Source organism: Arvicola amphibius, chromosome 11 (genome assembly GCF_903992535.2).
Source record: "Arvicola amphibius chromosome 11, mArvAmp1.2, whole genome shotgun sequence".
Classification (NCBI taxonomy): Eukaryota; Metazoa; Chordata; class Mammalia; order Rodentia; family Cricetidae; genus Arvicola; species Arvicola amphibius.
Window position 1 is genome coordinate 71,280,249 of NC_052057.2, and position 15,405 is coordinate 71,295,653.

At 42.3% G+C, this 15,405-nt stretch overlaps 1 protein-coding gene and 1 pseudogene across 1 annotated transcript in view; both read left to right on the forward strand.

Annotated features, from left to right (window-relative positions):
• Positions 1-15,405, forward strand: part of Ncoa2 (nuclear receptor coactivator 2) — a 208,246-nt gene that overhangs the window by 38,917 nt on the left and 153,924 nt on the right.
• On the forward strand, positions 332-429 carry LOC119826978 (annotated as a pseudogene).

The following is a 15,405-nucleotide window of genomic DNA, read 5'->3' on the forward strand; positions in this document are numbered from 1 at the left end:
TAAATTAAGTCTCCCCACCTCCCACCGCAGCTGAGGCCCAAGTTTTGGCTTCATGGTAGTGTTCTACCAAATTAACCCCAAATTAAGTTTATATAATCGCAATTTTATTTAAAACTTGTTTAAAGCTTATATTTAGTCTCTCATTGAAGCTACAGTTTTCTTGTAAACATGCCTAATCTAGACAGAGTTGTGTGGTGTGGACTAGCGTTGTAAGCTGTTAAGAACTTAGATCAGGGTCTTCACTTCAGAATTATCCAGGGTAGTTCTAGACAAAATTTTGATTCATATTACTATTATTTCAATTTGGCCCTTTAAACAAAGTTTATCTTTAGTGTTTGCTTTGGCAACACATAAATTGGAACAATACAGAGATTAGCATGGCCCCTGCACAAAGATCACATGCAAACTCATGAAGCACTCCATATTTTTTTTAAAGTGTAAATCTTTATTACTTAAACGATGTGTTTGGCCTGAGTGTACATTGGGATAGTACTCTACAAATAACATTTTTATTGGCAAAAATACTTAATCCTGTTCATATGAAAAGGGAATTATAATCAAAACCAACAACCTGCTTTTCCAGGGGTGTGGCTAGGGATGCTCTGGTGGGATGACCGACTGGGAGCATCAAGGCTTTTAGGGCCCTCTTAAAGATGTGTAATGAGCTGCCCTTAAATGCAAGGGTTCTGTTTGCACTAGTAATTAAATTCATACTGAAGACTGGTAGGGCAGCTTGCTATTTATGTGTTTTGTCTTGGGATTTTAGTAACTTAAAAGGTGAGATGAAGGGATAAATAGGGGAATTTTTAATAAATTGTAGTAGAAGAACATGTGCTAACTTCCCAGCTATTAACCAGTTTGCCTGAAGACTAAGAACTGCAGCGCACATATCTAGGTCTCCCAGCTCTTCACCACAGCGTTAACTCAGGTGCTGTGCTTTACTCCTTGGTCCTAGGCTGACTTTGGAGACTTTAAAAGTGTGCTAGGATTTGCTCGATGATTCTAGGTGGATCAGTTTGCTTAGAGTGGACCGCTGCTGTTTAATATACAGTATGTTTTCCCACAGTTCCATGTGAAGGTGGGGGTGTCTCCCTGTGATTGTTTAATATACAGTATGTTTTCCCACAGCTCCATGTGAAGGTGGGGGTGTCTCCCTGTGATTGTTTAATATACAGTATGTTTTCCCACAGCTCCATGTGAAGGTGGGGGTGTCTCCCTGTGATTGTTTTGTCGTCATCATCTTGATACTGGTTTTTGGTAAACAAGCACTTTTAAGTTTGATAATATTCAAGTTGTTCTTGATGTTGCTGCTTTTAGTGCCATGTCCAAGGGTGGCAAAGGCTCAGCTGTATGTGCTTAGGAGAGTTCTGTGGTTCCAGTCCTTAGTGGTAGGTATTTCTGTATTTGCTGTACATCTGTTCTTTAACATGTGACTGTTGGCTTGGTTGAAAGTCATTTGGCCACAGGTATCCAGCTCGCTTTTGGATATGTAGTCTAGTACTACATCTGTGCCCTCTGTGGTATCTTGATAACAATTGTGAGGCTGACAAGTGCAGGTCTTTCAACATTGTTCCTTTACACTCTTGTTTTGGTTACGAATTTGAAGATTCAATCCCCATTTCTATACAAAAACCATTGTAATTTTAGTGGAGCTACATTGGCTGTCTAGTTGATTTGGGTATTTGTCATTTTAATGGTATCCTGGTGTTTCCGATTACAGTCTGGTTTGTCAGCACTGGGCCATGGTATTCAATGCAGAGTCCTCACCTTGACTGTTAGTCTTGAGTATTGTATTCTTTCGGTTGTTCATTGCTGTCATGCTGTCATATGCACACTGAATTTTCTATACTTTTTTTTGTACACTGGTAGAAGAGGTCATCTAAAATACATTTGAAAAGAATAGAATTTGACAAAAATACATGACAAGAATGTTCCAAGCAGAGGAAACTCACTTGGTTTCTACCTTCGCTACCCCTGACAGAAAAGACAGAGCACAAACACCCAGAAAGCAGGGCAAGAGCTGTGTTGGGGAGAACAGCACATATAACCCTAGAGAAAACCTTGATGTTGGGAGTTTCAGGCCGGGGCCAAGAGAAGATGACTGACTGTAGGCCTCACCAACGACGATGCTCCTGGTTTAGTGAACATAGCTAGCGTTGGTAGTGGCTCCATTAGATGGTTCACAGTGCAGTGATGGGTTGTGAAGCCGTGGCAAGGGACTAGGATGAAAAGACCCACGTGTACCCTTTCCAGGTAGAGCAGGAAGCCCTGTGTTCTTAAATGTTTCTGCTGGTTTTAAAATGTTAACCAACCAGAATTGATGACTGGCCTGCTTTTTAGGAGGAAAGGTATTTACTTACAGAAATTTGTTAAACATCTTTCATATTGACATGTAATGTTTGAAAGTGTCTAGGCATTATCCTTTTTCCTCCAATTTGAAGTATAGACAGGGGCCTCTACAATTTTCAGTTTGCAAGTAGTATTTTTCTGGGAGATCCTGGGGTTTTCTAAACCGTAAGACAGGGTAGATATTCTTAATTAGGTTCCACGTGAAAATACCAAACTCTTTTTTTTGTTGTTGTTGTTGTTGTTGTTGTTGTTTTGTTTTCTGAGACAAGATTTCTCTGTAACAGCCCTAGCTATCCTGGAATTTCCTCCGAAGACCAGGCTGCCTTTGTACTCACAGAGATCTGTCTACCTCTGCCTCCCGAATGCTGGGATTAAAGATGTGAGCCACCATTGGCTGGCAGAAATTCCAAGCTCTTACGTGGTAGTTCCACTTAGGCTCCATATTGGTCCACTTCTGTTCCCAGAGAGAAGCCAGAAGCAGCAGATGGAGTTAGAAGCATAGTAGAATCATGAAGATCGTTCCTCAGAGTCAAGATGGCAAGCAGTAGGTTCCACTGTCTCTCACTGTTGAAATTGTCCCTGTCGGACATGCTGTCAGTGGCAGTTTTTCTGTTGAATTTTGGGCATGACTTGGGGGAGATTCTTAGCTGAGGGCTTTGGGCAGTATACTGGGGTTAGGATATGTCAGGAATTGACCCAGTCTCAGTAGAAGAAAGATTCCATGGGGATAGCGTTCTCTTCCCAATATATAATAGCTTGATTTTGTTGGATTTGCATTTACAGTATTATAGACAGTGTGCTAATTGCCATAGTGTCAGTATGGATTAGATAGCTCACAAGCATTTGAGGACCAACATCTGTGCCAAACACTTTTAATTACAGCAGGCTTTGCTTGTCTTGATTTATCCCATAAATAAATTCTGGAACTGCTCAAATTTCTGAGAACAGTTATTTACTCTACAAGAATCTTCCACTCAGAGTGCACATCTTCTACTCTGAAGCACACTGCTGGGGTATGTGCACAAACATACTTGCGTGAGTGCAGACATGCCACACTGTCCATCTGTTTTGGTCCTGCCATTATGGTCCCATGGATAAAACTCAGGTAATCAGGGAGCAGCCATCTTTAACTCCAAGACATCTCAGCAATACAGTTCTATTATTTTTAAAGCTGATGTTATGCAAGTATATTCTTCATAGAAGATGAAGCATGTTTTCATCATCCTTAGCGTTGAACTCTTCATGAACACTTCAGACACCATAGGCTGGATTTGCACACACTGTTACATTTCCTTCTCTTCTGGTCTCATGTAGCCTAGGCTGGCCTTAAGCTTGCTTGATAACTGAGAATGACCCTGAACTATTTACCTCCTAAGTGTTGGGATTACAGGTATGTGCTGCCACACTTGGTTCATACAGTGCTAGAGATTGGATACAGGGCTTCAAGATTGTGAGTTAAGCACTCTGCTTGCTGAGTTACAGCTCCAGTTTCCTCCCTGTTTCTTTTTCTTTTAATTGCATCAGAGAGAGAGACAGACAGAGAGAGAGACAGAGAGAGTGCCTGTTTTGGAAAGCCTGCTTGCTGAGGAACTCCTTTGTTACTGTGACTGCCCTAAGGAGAAGGATGTTTAGCACTGGCTGCTGTTCTGATTCCCTCCTGTAAAAAGTACCTTGGAAGAGGTACAGATGTCTATACTGGGTATGGTTGAGTATTTTAAAGTATCATGTGGTTATATGGTTATATAGTGATGATTTTATTTATTTATTTATTTATTTATTTATTTATTTATTTATTTATTTTTCTTTTTGGTTTTTCGAGACAGGGTTTCTCTGTGGCTTTGGAGCCTGTCCTGGAACTAGTTCTTGTAGACCAGGCTGGTCTCGAACTCACAGAGATCCGCCTGCCTCTGCCTCCCGAGTGCTGGGATTAAAGGCGTGCGCCACCACCGCCCGGCGATGATTTTATTTAAAAACAATTTAGGTCATTTAAAAACTCCAAACAGCCTGAGAAAATAAAAGTGATGGGTGTTCTGTATTACTACTGATGGTGCTTTTAAATGTGTTTGGAATTAGAGCTGAAACCTCTGTTAGAGGAACGTAGACTGGCGCAAATAAGTAGAGTAATGTCTTCTTTTATGGGCGAATGTCTTTCATCTGATGTTACAGCATGTATGATGGCATCTAGAGTAGGGTTCAGTGGGCAGTGTGTGAAATGAAGATAAAAAATGAAACTGATGTTCTGGTAGTTCTGTGTACCTACTCATATTTAGCCAGTGCCTTTATAAACACACATGAAGGTCATTGGAGAGCTGAAATGTACCCCGGAAGGGAAGGGATTAGACTACAGCGCACGGGATCACGGAATAGTGCGCTTAAATTGTAGGGCTCACACTGGAATGGTGTTGGAGTTCTGGGTAATGGGATGGGGCTGGCTGCTGGCACTGATACTCATAAGCTGTGGGAAGTAGGAAGACATGAGGCTGAAAGGCTCTTGTCTAGCTTCTCCCTAAGAGAATTAATTTCACTCTAAACCTTCAGTGTGTTTCCTTTTGGCTGTTTGGCTGTGTTAAGATTGAACACATACTTGAGCATATTAGGCAAGCCTTCTACCCGACCTTTCCTGTTCGGCAGGACTTTTAGTTCTTGGTTTTGACCAAGTATGTGCAATGTTTGATTTTTAAGGTCTCTTACACCTATTCTACCAAAAGAGTTTTTTTTTCCCAGATTATAAACCAGCATTATTTGTAAAACCTCCTGTTAATCATAACATTTAAAGATGAGTTAGTTTTCTTCACACAGCATGGTGGTTGGTTTTCCTAGTTATTGGTGATAAACTCTGTCTGATCTCAACCTTATGTCAGATTGCTGCAGTTGTCAAAATAATCGTTTGCCTTAATAATTTGGACCCAGCAACATAAAATGTTTTCTAATGGAAGAAATAGAAGCTCTCAAAAGTAAACACATTAAACATGAAGGTATCTCAGTTTAGAGTGGTTTGAACGAGCCATAATCCTCCATTATGTGCAGAAGGAAAGCCTGACTCCTGTGTCACCTGCTGTGAATGCTTCCTCTCTAGATGATAGCAGACTGCATCAGAAACAAAGTCTATGCTTCATCTGGCTATCCTGTTTGAGTAGGGCAGTATTTTGAAAGTTGGGGTGCACGAGATGTAGTTAGATTGTGAATAATTTATTACACCATAACAAACATTTAGTTTATAATGTAATGAAAGTTCATTACATTATAGTAACAATAATTCCTTTTGGGGGGAAGCTTTGGCTTCAGCTGTTATGCATTTGTCACGATTGAGATGGATTTCTTTCTCAACTATTCCCATCTTTACTGTGAGCACCTAGTATACTTCATAGTTCATTCAAAGTAATAGGCAGTAAATGATCATTTAATTATAAAAATTAGTAGAGTTACACACAATCTTGTAAGAGCAGGATACTACAAATTAACATGTCATAGTGGGTGCCATCCTGGGCAAAGGAAGCGTGTTACATTTAGTGTATATTAAATGGGGGGTATGGTGAGAGAGCCTTGTTCTAGTCTCAAATTTTGATCCACATAAACTGGGAGCATTGGTGATTTTCTTTTCAACAATTTGAGCTCCAGCTTTAGTACTAACCTCACAATGGATAAAAATATTACTGTAAGCACCCAGTACTTTGGAATATAGTGACTGTTTATTAAAAAAGGTTAAAGGGGTTTAAACCACACCAGACTAGTAGTGCTTATTTTAAAGCATTGCTTTGAGCATTCTGTTAAAAAGTAAATTATAAGGTTAATTGGATCACGTGCATGGAGAGAGAGATCCCTTGTGACCCTTTGAGAACTGCAGTTATAGAAGAATGTGTGCTTTGTGATGTGTGTATGTGTGCATGTTTGTGTTTGAGAGGAGGTGTTTGTGCTTATGTGCCTGTGTATAGAGGCCAGTTGCTACCTCAGGCTTTGTTCCTTGGGGGTGTTCACTTGTTTTGAGGTAGAATCTCTCTCTGGCTTGGAATGGACTGATTAGGCAAGCCTGGGAGCCAGAAAGTCCCAGGAATCCTGGAATTCTGGTCTCTCCTTCTTTTCCCCCCTCTTTTGATTTCTTTTCTTCCTTCCCTGCCTCCTTCCCTCTACCCCTCCCTCCCTCCCTCTCTCCCTCCTTCCACCTTTTACTTTTTATTATCTTATTTTTGTTTTTAGTGTTTCAAGACAGTTTTTCTCTGTAGCCTTAGATACCCTGGAACTCTCTATTTTTAAGTGAGTTTTTAGAATTGAACTCTTGTTCCCTGGGTTTGCATACAAGGTAGGCAGGTAAACTGAGCCATTTCCATAGCCTAGAAATGACTCTTTTTTGATCAAAGCCAAACATTGACCAAATAAGAAATTGCAATCTTCAAGATAAAAACTATAGACTAAGTAGACCAAAATGAAATCAGTGAGTTGCCTGCCAAGACTTAAAATTACATCAAAGAAATCCTCTGAAGAAACAAACCCGGAGGAATATTCACTAGTGGTCCATTGACCTGGCTGATACGTGTACATTATTTCCACTCAGGTATGAAAAATGGTAGTATCATTTGAGGTCTTTGTCTAGATTTCCTTTTATATTTACTAACAAAAGAGTGTTGAAAATATTGTATTGTGAATGTTCTTGCTGAATTAGCAGAGCTGGTGGCTGGGTGTCCAGCCTGACCTCTTCCATAGGAGCTGAGCTTATAGAGTGATGGACCTTCTCAGTATGCTTTGTTGTAAGTTTTCAGAGGACTCATTGGAAAATCATATGTTGGTTAATCTTGCTACGTTTTAAGGAATTTTCAATGAAAAAATGATAAGAGTCATGAAAGAACCCTTTGTGAGAACACTTTAACTGCTCAGTCTGTGAGGCTACTCGACTCAACATGCCCGGGCTGGTGCTGAAGGCATGGGGATCCTTGGAGAGCCTCTGGTCTTTAGTTCTCTGTGGAATGCTGGGTTCGGATGGCAGTTGAGGATGGCATAGAAACAGCAACCAAGGAGAGATATGCATCGGGGAAGAGTAAAGAAGGGTATGCAAAAAGCAGCAGCTTTTCCTTTGGATCTTGTATTGAGCCACCCACTCTGGAAGCTGATCCTCCTTCTTTTAACCTAACTCTGCTAGGAGATACCCTTGTAGACCACCCACTTAAATCCAGCCATGTTCCCAGCCACTGCAGAACAGTTTTCTGTGGTTAGTGAGCTTAGGTTCAGAATATGCACGGCATTCTGTGAACAGTATGGAAACATTCTGTCTTGCTATTTATGATTCGTAATAAGGCTCTATACATACTTGAGATAGATGATGCCAGATGATGTCAAATGAAAATAGCTGTGGATATACCACAGTGTGCCAACATGTGTGTTCCTTCGGGCTGTTAATATTAAAGAAGATGCAATTGGTGTGACTGGATGGGGACCTTTGCTAAATTTCTCAATTTCATGCTGGAATCACAACAAAGGAAGAGTGACTTTATAACCGTTAGTTTTGGGATAAAGAGCCTCCTTACACGCTCCACGTATAGATGTAAAACAGTTCACGACGACATAGCCACAACAGAGCATTAAAGAAGTAGTGACAAGATTTCTGTCTCATTCGTAAGAAGTAAGAAGATATGAAGGTGTTCCCCACTGGCAGACATTATCATCTGCTGGCTTGAGACACACAGTCACTTACTGAACTAAAACTCGGAAAGTACAGTTGGTTCCAGTCGGATCCACACAGAGCGTTAGGACTACCTTACACTTCTATCAGGTGAAGCTTCTCTCTGAACCTTTGCTAATCATTCTTTTTCTTTGTGTGTAGCTGTGGATGTGCCATTTACCCCCGGTAAATTTGTTTTTATGGTTTTGGGATATTTTCAGTTTATTATTGAGGCAATTTCAACAATGTGTACTTTTCTACATACAATATTTTTTGATGCACATCATTTCAAGTGTCAGCTTCGAGTTGTCTGCAATGTTCTTTGCTGTTGTTGAGTTTCTGCAGTCCCCGTGATTCTCATTGTGTCCTCCCCGAGTTCTCTTTATAGCTGCCCCACCCGGGGTCTCCCCATGCTGGGCAAGAGCTTTGTCATTCTGCTACATCCCCAGCCTGTTTGACTTCCTTGACTGGACCTGTCTACTCCTGTTGCCTAGGACCTTGTGGATACTAGGCAGGCGCTCTCCCATTGAACTAAACATTCAACTCGGCTTTATACACTTTATGTTATGCCCCCCTGCATAATTCTCGTGGCCACCAGGTCCCTGATGAGCTCTTAACTGAACTGAGTTTGACCTCAGTTTAACTCAGTGCCTCTTCCAAGTTGTCCATGGCCGTGGCTAGCTTTCCTTCCAGCTTATGCCTTATTCCTTTTCTCTCTACCCTACCAATATGCTCTTTTTCAAGTGATCTCATTCACCTCAGGCATTTGTTATCACCTTTGTGTGAGTAGCTTCTAAACCTGCCTGACCTTTCCTGAAGCTCTGACTGCTTGCTTGACGTTTGGCTGGTATCTTGCTCACACCTTCATTGTCACTCAGTGTCACACGACAGACTGAAACCAGTTGCCTACCCCACCCAAACCAGTTCTTCCCCGGTCTCCTGGTTTCTGTGCTCTCGCACCACACACTTGGTAGTGATCAGCCTCCCTCTGTCCGCACATCTCTGTCTGGGTGCACCAGCCCTCCTCATGCAGACATTTCCCAGCCCCTGCCGTATGTTCCCTATGGCCCACTGCATCCCTGCAGCTGCCAGCATGCCCAGACCCTCCCTTGGGATTTAGTGCCTTGACGAAATAGGCAGGAAGTTTGTACCTTTGCCTGGTCTTCTACAACACTGGCCAGGCACACCTGTGTGGGTTGTTTGGTCCATTATGACCTCACTGGTCCTGTGATTCAGCATAAGAATTTGGGCTCTGTTCTGCCTTCCCCATATTCACCTTCTCAGGGAACCCTACTGCCCACATCTCTGCTGTGGAAAAGGAGTCAAGGGCCCTTTCCTGCAGCCTCTGCAAAAGCCACAGACTATGTGCCTTTGTAGGTAATTCATGTCAGTTCTGTGCTGTGCAGGTGGCTGTCTGGAGCTGTTCTTCTTAGCTGGCTCAGCATCTCTGTGTGTGGCGCCTACTGGGCAGAACCATCTCTTACTCACCTTTTTCTTTCTTGTTGTTTAAGCAGTTAGCACAGACCGGAAATACTGATTGAGAATAATTAAACTGTTGCAGTTGGCTTTAGTTTCTTCCTAAGAATCCTGTATACCCTGGTGTATCGAAGGGTAGTGTACTTAACCACGCCAGTGACACAACCATTCCTCCTCCTCCTCCTCCTCCTCCTCCTCCTCCTCCTCCTCCTCCTCCTCCTCCCCCTCCCCACCACATGGTTTCTCTGTGTAACAGATCAGGCCAGCTTCAAACTCACCTGAGTGAGAGCCACCTGCTTCTGCTTCCCAAGTGCTGGTATTAAAGGTGTGCACCACCACCACCTGACACAGCCTCTTCTGTGTAGCCCTGCTCCTGAGTGACCAGCATCCACTAACTTATTTTTCATAATGGCATAATAAGGCTTTGGCATTCATTGATTATGGTCTAACAGGGCCTCACTTTTATATATTTTCCCCCTGGTGGTGGCGGCGCACACCAATAGTCCCAGCACTCTGGAGGCTGAGGCAAGCAGATCTCTTGAGTTCGGAGCCAGCCTAGTCTACAAAGCAAGTTCCAGGGCAGCCAGGACCACAGAGAAACCCTGTCATGAAAATCAAAAGGGGGAAAAAAAAAACAATTCTTTTTACAGCTCTTAACAATTCATGATTGTATTATAAAATCTAAGGTAAGAGCTATTGTGTGTGAGTTGAGTTCAGATCTGTAAATATCAGAAGCAAATCTCACTGTCCTTGTCTGTTCCTTCACCTGTACAACAAAGCAGATTCAAAGAGATGTGGTCCATTTTATTCACATTAAAAAAGCCTTTTTTGGCCACCTGTGACTCTGCAGCTGCATGGGATTTGCCATTACTAACGTGGTGGCTTTCAAGGGGAAATCACGATTAGCCTGTCCCTTAGCCAGTCAGCATTCTGAGGCTGATGAAATTCTACCCTGTTCAAACAGTTGGGAATAACTGGGGGTGGATCCACTCAAATCACAGTCAGTAGTAACTGGCTGCCATGCCTAACCTTTGTTTCTCCTCAGCCTGACAGCTTGAATGTGGAGATGGATGGTCTAGCTTGTCTTTACCTTCCACCCCCTTTCCCCTCCCTCCCTTCCTGCCTAACTGCCTGCCTGCCTGTCTTGCACGGGCTGTTACTGGTGGTCTGTGGTGGAGGCGCTAACTAGGCACCTGCAGTCCAGGGGCAGGCTGTGGAGCTTCTCCTCTCGTGGGTCGTTTGGGATAACACAGCGTCTTCGTTTTGTGAAAGGAAACAGCTTGCTGTGCTGGCATTTTTCAAAGGAAGAGGCAGCTAGCTCAGGTTCAAATTGATAGTCATTTCAGTGGTAAGCTGAAATTCCAGTTTTAGCTGGTATAAGAATACTGTGCTCCTTGCAGACCCAGACCTGGACCTGGTCTCATTTTGCCTGTCTCTGACAACAGAGATGTTGCAAGAAGAAATAATTATCGCTCAACAACCACTTTGATACTTACACCCAGTGACTGTAAACAGTTATTAAAAGCTATGACACAGGTCAGAATGGCAGAGCCAGGGTGCGGGCTAGAAAAGCAGGCTTCTTTGCAGCTCCGAATCCACAGGAAAGTGTTGCACTCCCACTCAAATATTGTGTGATTAAGTTGGTAATGTTAAGATTCTGTCTGTAGCTGGGTGTGGTGGTGTGTGCCTTTAGTCTCAACAGAGGCAGGTAGGTTTCTGTTAGTTGGAAGCTAGTCTGTTCTACATAGTGAGTTCCAGGACAGTGAGAGCTACATAGTGAGACTGTCTCAAAAGCAAACAAAAAACAAAACAAAACAGATAAAGACTTGGTTTCTGCACATTAGAAACCATATCAGGTAACTCACTTCTGATCATAGTAGGATATATACAGCATTGTAGACTATAGTTCCTTGGGGGCTGACCATTTCAGGGGAAGCAGCCTGCACTGCTTGAGTTTGTACCCCATGATGGGTATGATGCAGACTTGCAGTGTGGTGGGGATGGTTGGGCCTGCGGCCCTGGTTTTGAGGCTTGGTCATTCTTAGCTCTGCTTACCCCATCTGTTTTAATTTGCAGTTACCCTTTCCTATGTTCAGGACTGTCTTCTGACCTTTGGCAAGTCACTTTGCATCTCTTTTCTTCATTCATGAGCCTCTGTGTTTGTGTGTGTGTGTGAACAGGTATGTGAGCATGTGAATGGGTGGGTGTGAAAACTTTCTTGTGCTTTGGAAGAGCCTTAGAAAGAGAACATTAGGCACGTAAAAGTGAGAAAGCCTTCTGTGCGCATTGAAGGTTTTCCAGCTAAAGCAAGTCCGAATTAAGAGTGAGTCTTCATATTAACAGACTCTCACAAGTCACTAGGGGAAGGGCCCAGTGTGTGTGTGTCCCTGGAGAAGTCAAACCTTCTGACCCCTGTGAATTGTTTTGTGAATTTGCTTGTTCCTGTGTCCCTTCAGAGTTGGAGAGAGGGTCATGCTCATGTCACTGGCTTGGTGGCAAAAGTCACACTATCTACTTCCTTAAAACTGCTTTGAAATTTTATCTGACTGGAAAATGACATTTCTGAATTTGAGGAACACTCTGGGCTGAGGAAAACTTTACAAGCCATGTGTGACACATTTATGAATTCTTTGATAAAACTTGGCTGTGAGGGCCTTTTTACTCCTGGGGAACAACTGTATTTCATTGTTGGTGATCTTTTGGATCTGTATGAGATGATAATTTAACTTTCACATCTAACTACTAACATCCATGGTGTGACAGGCCTAATTGTTTGCAGGTGTGGCTGGAGCGCTTGGCCGTGAACTGAGTCATAGAGTACTGGCTGCTGTAATTCACTGCACAGTGGTGGTTGGGCCTCGGTATTGAATGGAGCATGATGATTGAATGAATGATGCTAGGCATCAACTCCACTTGAAAGATTTTTATATTAAATAAATGAACTGTCTTCTTGAGACAGTTTAGTGTTTATTGTCTGTTATAATGATGTTCAGGGCTGTGTTTTATCTGTTAATATATATATATATATATTATAATAATATAATATATATATATATTTTCCTGTCAGAATATGACTGTCCTGATGTATTTTTCCAGTTCCCTCTGGTTTCCTTTCTTAGTCCTGCTTCGATCCCTGCCTGGGCCCAGAGCGAAGCCTATCTCTGTTTACTCTCCTACTTGTCCCCCAATACTCTGCTGTTGGTGTCAGTGGTAGAAACTTTTGAGACTTGTGGATGAAGTCAGCCTAAAGGCGTTGTACAGCTTTATCTGCCTGACTGGAAGTGGGCAGACTATGGGCAGAGCTAGCTGGCGAGTGTATGAAGAGAATCAGAGGGCTGCCCCTGGGTAGAGAGTGGCTGCTGAGAACTTATTGTTCTGTGTTCAACTCAGAGACCCGCCCGCCTCTGCCTCTCGAGTACTGGGATTAAAGGCGAGCGCCACCGCCTGGCCTACCTTCCCGTGGAATTTATATTGACCGTTTTCTTTTCAGTTTCCTCTTAACCATGAAGCGAAATGGGTTTCTGCCTAGATTCAGCTAATGAAAGTGGGTGAGGCTTGTCCTGGAGTTTTGTCACTCACTGCTGAAGTGCTGCACCCTCACCCTTGAAAGGAGATGGCTTTAGAACAGGTCTTCTATTATTTAATAAGTTTTTAATGTCATTTTGGGAAGGATGTTAAGTATGACAAAATAGAACCTTAGGAAAAGTATCACTAGGATACTTTGATTAGGATTATTTGAATATATTTCAGTTCTTGTGCTTTTGCACCTTAGAAGTTACAAATTGCAGAGGGTGCTGAATGTTTACTTGCCGTAAAGCAGAATATAATGTAACAGCTAATGACTGAGATGCTATCTGCATACCACCTTTTCCTGGTGTAGACATCTTTGGAATGTACAGTAAGAGTACATCAATACCTAGTGTACCTAGTGCATTCGAAAAGAGTCTGAGGTCGTCAAGGAGTCAGCACGCGAGGCTGGAGAAACACACCAGTTTCGTCTGAGGATGACCAGGCAGAAATGTGGAAACACACTGAGTCATTTGCATTTTCTTCAGAATAATAATAATTCATCATTAAACTGGAAGTGTCTCAACAGTCCTGGTTTTAATTGAATTGGACAAATGTTAGAAAGAACTAAAAAATTTTATGCTTTAAATTGAGGGAAATAATTGGTTGGATTATTTCAATTCTTATGTGTCTGGACCTGAAGGACAATCATAAGTCTTTCCATTGAGTTTTGTTAGTTTCTGGTCAATTAATTTTTTTACGACTTTCTGAAATTGACTACTTAAAATCAGATACTTTGAATTTTAAAACTACAAGACACTAAGTTAAATGTCGTTTATTTGTTAGAATACATAGGTCATCTACAAATGGCTGGTATATTACATAATTTCATTAAAGTAAGGTTGATTGTTTAGTAGCAGTGATAACAAACTTTAAACAAACAGTATTTCAGAGTATTTTTAGAGGAAAGAATCCCACAAGCCTCTTAAATACATTCGAAAGCTACAGTGAGGCTAAGGTCTGTCTGCCATTGTAGGCTCTGTGTGATTGGAGTGTGGCATTGTATGAAACGTGTAGGAACAACACACAAGTTGTCTTTGCCCTTGTAACTGCCACTCCTAAGTCTGAAAGCTTATCCCTTGCACATATTTGTACAGAAGTTAGAGTTTACCAATTAAAAAAATCTGTGAGGAGGCTGGAGAGATGACTCAGTGGTTAAGAGTACTGACTGCTCTTCCAGGTTAAATTCCCAGCACACACATGGCAGCTCACAACTGTCTGTAACTCTTAAGATGTGATACCCTCACACAGACATATATGCAGGCAAAACACCAATGCACATAACATAAAGAGGCCAGCAAGTAATGGTATAGGTACTTAATAGAAGTGTTTCTGAGTTGTATCTGTTTTATATGTATGACAAAGCTCATTAGTAATTCACACAGTCAAAGTTGTTGGGGAGGACACACATCATTGCAAGGGTTTTACTGACTACTTCTAGATAATTAAGTTTGTATTATAACTATGTGTATCAAGGAATAGGACAGTGAAGCATTGTCTGAGACTGGGATGTAGCTAGGTTAGAGTTCTGCCTGTCTCATGGAGGCTCTGTATCCTAGCTGCAGCTCCAGGAACAAATCACAATTTCCAAATTTGTTTGAGGCACCATGTATCATTAACTGCATTTAAGCTACTTACTTCTTTCATAAGAAAACTGTAAAGTAGGCAGAGATAGGTGAATCTCTGTGAGTTTGAGGCCAGCCTGGTCTACAGATTGCTCTGTTGTTCCAGTACAGCCAGGGCTGCACAGAGAAGCCCTGCCTTGAAAAACAAACGAAACAAAAAAGCTACACAGTGTTCACCTCGGTGTCACTTCTTGGTCATTACTGGTCCTCGCCAAGAGCCCACAGCAATATTGGAGATGGGATCTTCCACTCTTTCCTTTACAGATGGCTCACAGAGAACAGGGACCTAACTTGCTGAAGTTTGTACCACTGGCTAGCAGAAGAACCCCTTTTCAAATCTCAGAGTCATTTTCTTGGAGTTGGGATTCTGACCATTTTTCTCTGCTGCCTATCCAGAAAGCTTGCACTGGGCAAGTGGATTTCACACTGTCTTGTGGTGACTCTGATCCTTCCTCTCAAGGTCTCACTGAGCAGAGCTGGACTTCCGGCCGGGACAAGTTGGAAGTGACTTGACCTTACTTTGAGTGGTGTACTTCTCATGTCTGTGGCAGCTTCTGACACTTGACTGACAAATCACCATTCTGCAGTAGAGACTGTCCTGTGTATAGATAAAGAAAGAGACCTTTGTGGCAGAAGCTCAGCATAGAGAATGATGTAGTATGGATGTGTCCTGGAGCTCAGATTGAAGGCTTGTGCTCAGTGCAGTGCTGTTGGGAGGCAGTGGAAACACTGGCTGGG